General features: G+C 38.1%; 1 long non-coding RNA gene across 1 annotated transcript; it reads left to right on the plus strand.

The window, feature by feature from the left end:
* The first annotated feature begins 1,278 nt into the window (after positions 1-1,278).
* On the plus strand, positions 1,279-7,485 carry LOC140634753 (uncharacterized). Its single transcript, XR_012032137.1, has 3 exons — positions 1,279-1,527; positions 5,314-5,462; positions 7,355-7,485. It is a non-coding gene; the product is annotated as an uncharacterized lncRNA (long non-coding RNA).
* Positions 7,486-8,517: the final 1,032 nt, after the last annotated feature.

Below are 8,517 nucleotides of genomic sequence, written 5' to 3' on the forward strand. Positions count from 1 at the left end.
AACTGTTGTAAAAGATTTGAAAGTAGTTATCTTGTTTCTTCACTTATTTTGTAGTCTGAGGAGTGTGTGTGTTTGTAAATTTAATGAAAATCTTAGGATATAGAGTTAGATTTACTCAATAGTTTCACGACTTTAAGTCATTTAGTATGATCCCTATTTTCATATCTGACTTAAAGCAATAGTGTTGGTGGTAATAATGATAATACTAATGTAATAATAATAACCTTAGCTCTACCTACCTATAGTGCTGTGAAATTAGGAATCCCAATAATAGTGACAATAATAACTCTACCTACCTTATAGTGCTATTAAATTAGATAGGAAAAGCACTTTGGCAAATGTAAAACACTATACAGATGTCAAATATTATTATTCAGTTTCCGACACACAACTAGAATATTTTTATTGACATTGAACCAATATCTGTCTAATTTCCATCAATAATGTACTATGAAAGCACAAAAACAAACTTAATTCTTCTCCCGCATGATGACCCTTTAGTATTAGAATGTGTTCCAACACCATTCCCAAGGCTTCGTCTTCCCAGATTAAGCTTCCCAGAGCTTAATGTTCTTTGTTTTCCCAGTCATATGTCTCACATCATACAATCCCATGTGTTGAGTAGTGGCCTTCTTGAGTTTCTGTGAAGTCTCCTTCAGTTTCTCGGATCTCTGGATTGTTAAGACAGAGACTAAAGAATATTGCACCTCTCAGACAACTCTGGTGCCTCAGTGAAGAAAGCAGACTCCAACTGCAGCTTGTGTTCAATGTCAGGCTATTGGGTAGGACAATATCCCAAATATCTAGACCATCTCTGGCCCACACTTGCTCATTCTTATTGAAGCCCAATTGAAATGGGCCATGAAATGCACAAAAACCAAAAGAGTGTGAAAAAAACCTACACCCCAGGTTTGAACACCAGGGAGGTCTCACTGTAACCTGTAGAAAGCATATGAACTAGAACAACAGAATCACTTGCATGTGAGATTTATAATGCTTCTTTCCTCCCAAATGCTTAGGGTGTTGTACTGGGAAATTTTAGGGAATTAACATATTATTTCTTTAGTGCTGCAGAGCCCAGCTTCACAGGACTTTGCAAATGCCATTTCACTCACTCAGAATGAACTCTCCCTCCCTTGAAATGCAACCATTTCTTGTCTGTTGCACACCCATGGTGCCCTGTGGTATGGAACACGGGTGGAGAATGCTAAACTGGAGCAGAATCACAGATGATAGAGCCAAAGGAACCTTTAGAGATAAACCATTCTATCCCTTCATTCTAAAGATAAGAAATCAGGACACTGAGAAATGACTTCCTCAAGATCACAACTAGTTAAGGACAGCATTGGTCTTTTTTTTTTTTTTTTTAATTTCCTTTCATCTGAGAAAATAGAAGAAAAATGAAGTAAGGCTTCTCAGCACTCCTGACAGAGATAGAACTGAGGGCAGCAGGACTTCTTTTCTGCTATCTTTGCTTTTGCCATAAAGTTTGTAAGTTTCCCAGAGAAGAGCAGCCATTCTGACCAGGTAAGCACAAGGGCTAGCTGAAGACAGGATCAAATATCTGGCCAGGTAGGTTAGCTCTGTCAATAACAATGTCAAAGAATGGGACAGACAGTAGCTTGGTGTTCCACAGTTGTTAAGTATCAAGGAGGAAAAATAATTTGAGTGGCTCAAGGAAAGGTAACTGGACAACAGGGGTGATGATGCTGATATAAGAAAGGAAAAATTATACTGAAGGTATGAGAATGCTGCCCTTCACAGACCCACAGGGACACTGGGTACCTTATGATAGACAATAATCCTTGTTTGAGCAGTAAAATCAGTCTGCCATGCTTTTTTACCTTCTTCAGTTTTTGTATGACTTATAGGATAGATACACACACACACACACAAACACACACACACACACACACACACACAAGACAGTGTTCAAACACTCCTACAGTCATGAAAATCCCTCCCTGAAAGCCTGTTCTACCTTTTCTAATTAATACCCAAAGCAATTAAATCATGGTGTGCTCCCATTACCTGCCAAGTTTTGTTATTTTTGAAGTACAACAACACAGTTTCAGATTCTATTATTTGGTCCACATGCAGCCTTTCAAAGGTGGTTTCCTTGGTTTCCCTGCAAATGAACGTGCAGCCAGGCAGTAAAAACAAGCCTGCTTTGAGATGGCTTCTTTTGCTTGAGAAGACTGTCCTTTAAAGGGTGCCAAACTGTCTGTCCTTTCCCCAAAGCCTTCTCCAGAGGGAAAAATAGAGTCAAAGAGATATGGTGTGCAAGGTCACCATCACACTGCAACCCACACATACATTGCACTTGGTAATGTCTAGCCGACATCCTCCTGGCTTCTCTTCTTGTTGGACACTTAGGGACTTAATGGGCATATGTAGCTTCTTGCAAAACTTTCTATTTTTACTGCTAGGAGAAGCAACAGACCAAATCATGGGGAGTGGGCAGCTTATTATGTACTTTGAGTACTCTCATGTCATCAGCAGAACAATCCCTAAAGCACACTGTAGCAGACTCAAAGAGACCTCAAAGCCAGGAGTGACCTCCAGGTGTTCAACACTTACGCCAGCTGCAAGAATTTTTAAATCATATAAACCAGTCTGAGCACCTATAGTGTTTTTAAAAAGATCTGGTGTTTAATGATTAATGTTTGTAATGTGGAGTCTACAACTTCCTTTATAAAAACTAACCAACAACATCTCCTTTACAAAAAGATCTACTTTGACAAAATGGCATACATCCTTATATTTGAATAGGCACATTCATTATACAAGAGGACTAGGATAGGTGCTATGGAGAACACACAAAAGTATAAGCCAGCCCTAAAATCAAAAACAAGAAACAAGTTTTGGTGAGGATGTAGAGAAAGGGGAACCCTTGTGCACCATTGGAGGGAATGCTTACTGGTATAGTCACTGTGGAAAATAGTATGGAGGTTCCTCAAAAAGTTACAAATAGAATTATCCTATGATCCAGTAATTGCAATACCGGGTATTTACCCAAAAAATGCAAAAATACTGTTTTAAAGGGATGCATGTCCTCCTATGTTTATTGCAGTATTATTTACAATAGCCAAATTATTTAAGCAGCCCAAGTATCCATTGATACTTGGTACTTGATGAATGGATAAAGAAGATGTGATATATATGTTGAAATATTACTCAGCCATATAAAGAATGAAATCTTGGCATTTGCAACAAGATAGGTGAAGCTAGAGAATATAATGCTAAGCAAAATAAGTCAATCAGAGAAAGACAAATACCATGATTTCATTCATATGCAGAATTTAAGAAACAAAACAAATGAGCAAAGGGAAAAAAGAGAGAGAGAGAGAAAGAGAAACCAAGAAACAGACCCTTAACTATAGAGAAGAAGATGATGGTTACCAGAGGGGAGGGGGTGGATGATGGGTAAATAGGTAATGGGGATTAAGGAGGACACTTATCATGATGAGCACTGGATGATGTATAGAACTGTTGAATCATTATATTGTACATCTGAAACTAATATAATACTGTATGTTAACTGGAATTAAAATTAAAACTTTTTAAAAATAAAGAAAGAAGATCTTTAAAAGATTTTAAAAAGTATAAACCAATCCTCATCTCAGGATTTTCACAATTTATTGGGGATGGAAGACAAGTACATGTGAAAAGAAAACCACCAAAGGCAGTAAATGAGGGATGCCTTGAGGGGAAGTCATCAGCAGCAAACTGTAGAATACCCACATGTATTGGTGATGAGACTCAAACATTCTAGAGATGAAGAGAGCCCCCACAATCTAAAGGAAGAAAGAACAACTGAGACTATCCTGTTGCCAGGGAATACCAGACACAGCTTCAGAGCTCGTGTAAGCTCAGTCTCCTACCACTAATGACAGACCTATACTCTCTTCACCTGCCACCCCAGGGCCTAATTACCTCCCAGATGTAGAGGGGGTTATCCAAGAACAGCCTTCTGCCTTGGGAAGTAGATAGATAGATAGAGATAGATCGAGGGACCAATGCACCAATGGCCAACCTCCTTCCTATAGGGCTGCATAAGGCTGGTGGTGCTGTTTCAAATGTTTGCCAAGAGCAACAGAAGGTGTTTTTCCTCTTGGAATTTTTTCTTTTCCTCTCTCCACCCTGCCTTTAAAGGGTAGCTCAAATATGACTCAGAACTGGGGCCTCTGGCAGTTGTCTTCTTTATCTGTTCATCCAAGTTCCTCTGGGTTCCTATGAGCTCTACTTATCATCATTCAGAGGGCACTGAGGTGTGACAGGATTCATCATATGTCACAAAATCATTTAATCAAACAATACTGGAGGATTCCACAACACTTCCCCCAGATACTCATCAAATCTATCCAGTGATGGGGCACTTGTAACCCCAATGGACAAACTAGTCCATCTGTGAACAGTTTTGATTATGAAGCTCTGCCTTACTTGGATTTTCCTGATACTTCCTCGAGTTCCTCCTAAATTGATGTGTTGTATCTACACAGATCCAGTTTAATTCCTGTTTCATAAGACAGTCTGTTGAATATCTGAAAGTTCTCAAGTGTCTTTTAGTTCTTTCTTCTGCAAAAGCAACATGTAGACTTCCTTCAACCACTCCAGATATCATTTGGTTTCAAACTCTTTCGTTTCACATTTGATTCCTTAATGCTTCAATAAATCAATTTGCTATATTTCTCTTAAAACCTGATAGAATAGAAGGGAAGGGAGAAGAAATGGGTAGGAAATATCAGAAAGGGAGACAGAACATGAAGACTCCTAACTCTGCAAAATGAACTCGGGGTGGTGAAGGGGAGGAGGGCGGGGGGGTGGGGGCGGTGGTTGGTGAATGGGTGACGGCACTGAGCTGGGCACTTGACGGGATGAGCACTGGGTGTTATTCTGTATGTTGGCAAATTGAACACCGATAAAAAATAAATTTATTATTAAAAAAATAAAATAAAATAAATAAAATAAATATTTTTTAAAAACCCTGATACCTAAAAATGAATAAAACACTTTAGACATAAACAGGGCAATGTAAAGTAAAATGGAAACTCTTTGTTTTAAATAACTTACATACTATACTTTTATGAATACAATCTAAAACTGCATTTAACTCTAAGTTGTGGTCACATGGGATGGCATGTGTTTACTGTAGACTAAAATCCTTTAGCTGCTAGTACTTCCCACCTACTGGTGAAATAATTGATTTTCATTTAATATGCCTCCCTCACATAGTTAGACATTATCCCCAAAACTATGTAAGTGACATCTTTCATGTTCTTTCCATTCTTTCTACTTGAACCTTAATTATAGATTCAGATGACTATTTCAACAATTCTGGAACAGAAACACCATGAATGACCGAGAAATCTGCACGGGACTATGTCAACATGGAGTTCTGTATATGAGAATAAAGGCTTCAGCAGCCCCAGAAGACCCCAACACTGTTCCTGATTTTCATTGTGAGCCTTCCTTTCCCATGTCCATAAACCAGTCAGAAAACCCTGGAGAGGGGCCCGTGGGTGGCCCAGTCAGTTAGGCATGCAACTCTTGATCTCAGCTCAGGTGTTGATGTTAGGGTCATGAGTTCAAGCCCTACATTAATCTCCACACTGGGCATGGAGCCTACTTACATAAAATAAAATAATTAATAAAATAAATAAAAGCCCTGAAGAGTACCCCTGAGGGATGAGTAAGTGAACCCCTCTGACAGCTGAAGGAGAAGAAAGGTGACCTGCATTCAACATTTACTTCAGTCCCTTCTGATCACTAGACTATAAGACACTGAAGACACAGACAGTGCTTCTTAAGCACTATAAGAAACTGGTTGACTGAATGAGAGAATGAAAAATGCTGAAGGTTTGTATCCCTCTCAGTGTCCAGCATTATGTCTGTAAGAGAAAAGGTGGTCAGCTACTACTTTAACACATTAATTCAGTGGTTATGGTCCTAAAATTTTATTACAGATTTTTGTGGTTAAAGAGCTATTTATGGCTTGTTTAAAAAATAAAATGCAAGCATAAAGCTTATTTTAAAAGCTTATTAGTGTCAAAAGTGAATTTAAAAATAAGCTCACATGAAAGTGGAAGAAAAAGAAGGGAACAGAAAACATAGTGCAAAAGCTTCCATTACTTTATTGCAGAAGAGCCTCCCACAGTTCTTTCTTCAATTATTGTATCAAGTCCACATGCCTCAGCCTGCTCTTAAAAGTTTCTACTCTCTGGGTTCCTTCTTTTATCCAGCCATATCTCTCCAAATACAAACTCCATTCTGCCAGAGTCAGCTTGAACACCTATAATATTTGCCAAGAGATTCTTGTAGAAAGAATCTTCCACCTCTTCTTCAGCATATCTTTCAAGAAAATACCCAAAACCTCTTCTGAAGAGTCTTCTGTGGCTAATACCATCCCACGCTGACTACCCTTTTTCTTTCCCTACAACATATGGACAATCTGTAAGACAGTATGTTGGTTATCTTTTTGAACAAAAAAAGGTATGAGAATTTACTTTGAAAGCAGTAAGATATTAACATTACCATAATAATGAACTATTATTGTGTTGCATTTTAACTTATATATTTGTCTTGCTTCCCCAAAGACTGTCTTGCCTCTTCTAAGCCCCTTGAGGGCAAGAGCAATAGTCTTTATTTCAAATTACTTAAAAATAACAGATACAACAGTTAAATTAATAAATACAGAATAATAAATGATTGGATAATGTACTTCACATGAGTCTTTGAAGTTTTCCTCAGCACTGGAGCTATCGGAAGCTTTGTTTGCTGAGGATGAAAAGCTTGGGTACATAGTTGTAAGCAAATGTACATAGCTAAGCAAATGACTAGTGACAAATTTTGCTGACCTTGAACCCTGGGAAAACTCATCAGCTGGTTACCATAATGGTCATTAAATAACCTGCTATCCCTGTCACCCTCTTACATGTAGTCCTCTCCATCTCAAATACCTAAATCACCATTTCATCAGTTCAACTCCCTGCTCAAAAATCTGTATGTATGAGCTCCCTTTTGCCTGCAGTAATTTTCAAACTGAGTTGCATTAATGGAATAGAAGGTGCGAGTTTTGTCATTTCAATTTGAAAATGCATCTTAGAAGAGTGGCTATCACATAAGTTAAAAAACAATTACTGTGAGTAATGAGAGATATTTCTGAAGAATATGTGCCAAGGACTGAATTGTATCTCCCTCCAAATTCATATGTTGAATTTCTAACCCCTAATGTGATGGTGTTTAAAAATTAGGGAGGTAATTGGATTTACATGATATCATGATGAGATTAGTGTCCTTATGAGAAAAGACACAAGAGAGCTAGCACACTCAGTCTTCCCCCTACCCCTTGCAGGTAAGGACATAATGAAAAGGCAGCCATCTTCAAGCCAAGACAAGAACCTCAACAGAACCCAACCAAGGTAATACCTTGATATTGAATTTCCAGCCTTTAGACCTGTGAGAAAATAAATTTTCATTGTTTAAGCACCAGTCTATGGTGTTTTGTTATGGCAGCCTAAGCCAGCTAACACAATGTGTATGACCCATATTAACCATATGAGGGCACACACAATACATACATGTGTCTGATCACACAAACTCAAACACACACATTGATAAATTCTGCTCTAGACTTTTGCTTACACCTATGAACAAGTAACTTCTATGGAAATTGCTCTCCCAACTTAAACAAATGAAAACATAGACAAAATACATTAAGGTAATATTTTCAGACATTGGACTACAAGCAATGCAAGATTATGTTCCCTTAGAAAAGGGAAATAAATGAATTATTTATGTTTGCCCTCACTGTCCACCTCAATTTAACTTCCAAGCTGCAGCACAAGGAGGAGGAGTCTGAAAAAAGCTTTGCAAAGTTTGAGGTTTGAGAAGCCCAATTGCAGGGCAGAATATTGAAAATAAGGGCTCCAGAAATCTGCATGAGGGTCCCCTCAAGTCTTTGCATGAATACATATCTGTACATGAACAGGATGAAGTTCCATGATGGTAGGAAAGATAAGTAGAATGTGATAAACCAAGACATTCCCATAGCCCAAACGGATCTGAAAAGCCATTGCATTTTCATCAACCAGAATAGATAGACCTCACTGAATTCACAAGGCATTCAGAGAAGTTACCAGAATCTTAGTAATGTAGTAAAGAAGCCCTACTATACTAGAGCCCTAACATATCCTCCAGACCTGCCCTGAAAAAACAAACTTCAAGGAGATCAATCTGATCTTTAAGTAACTTAACTGCCTGCCAAAACAAAATTAATCATGCTTTAAAGGGGTGACGGGTACTGAGGGGGGCACTTGACAGGATGAGCACTGGGTGTTATGCTATATGTTGGCAAATCAAACTCTAATAAAAAAATCTAAAAGAAAATATAAAAAAGGAATGCAAAAAAAGCAAGCACTCAACAAAGAAAACTCATAATGTTCACTTTCCAATAAAAATAACTTTTAGATATGTAAAATGTGACTCAAAACCACAAGGAAAGTCAGTCAATAGACA

This window comes from Canis lupus, chromosome 6 (genome assembly GCF_048164855.1).
Source record: "Canis lupus baileyi chromosome 6, mCanLup2.hap1, whole genome shotgun sequence".
Classification (NCBI taxonomy): domain Eukaryota; kingdom Metazoa; phylum Chordata; class Mammalia; order Carnivora; family Canidae; genus Canis; species Canis lupus.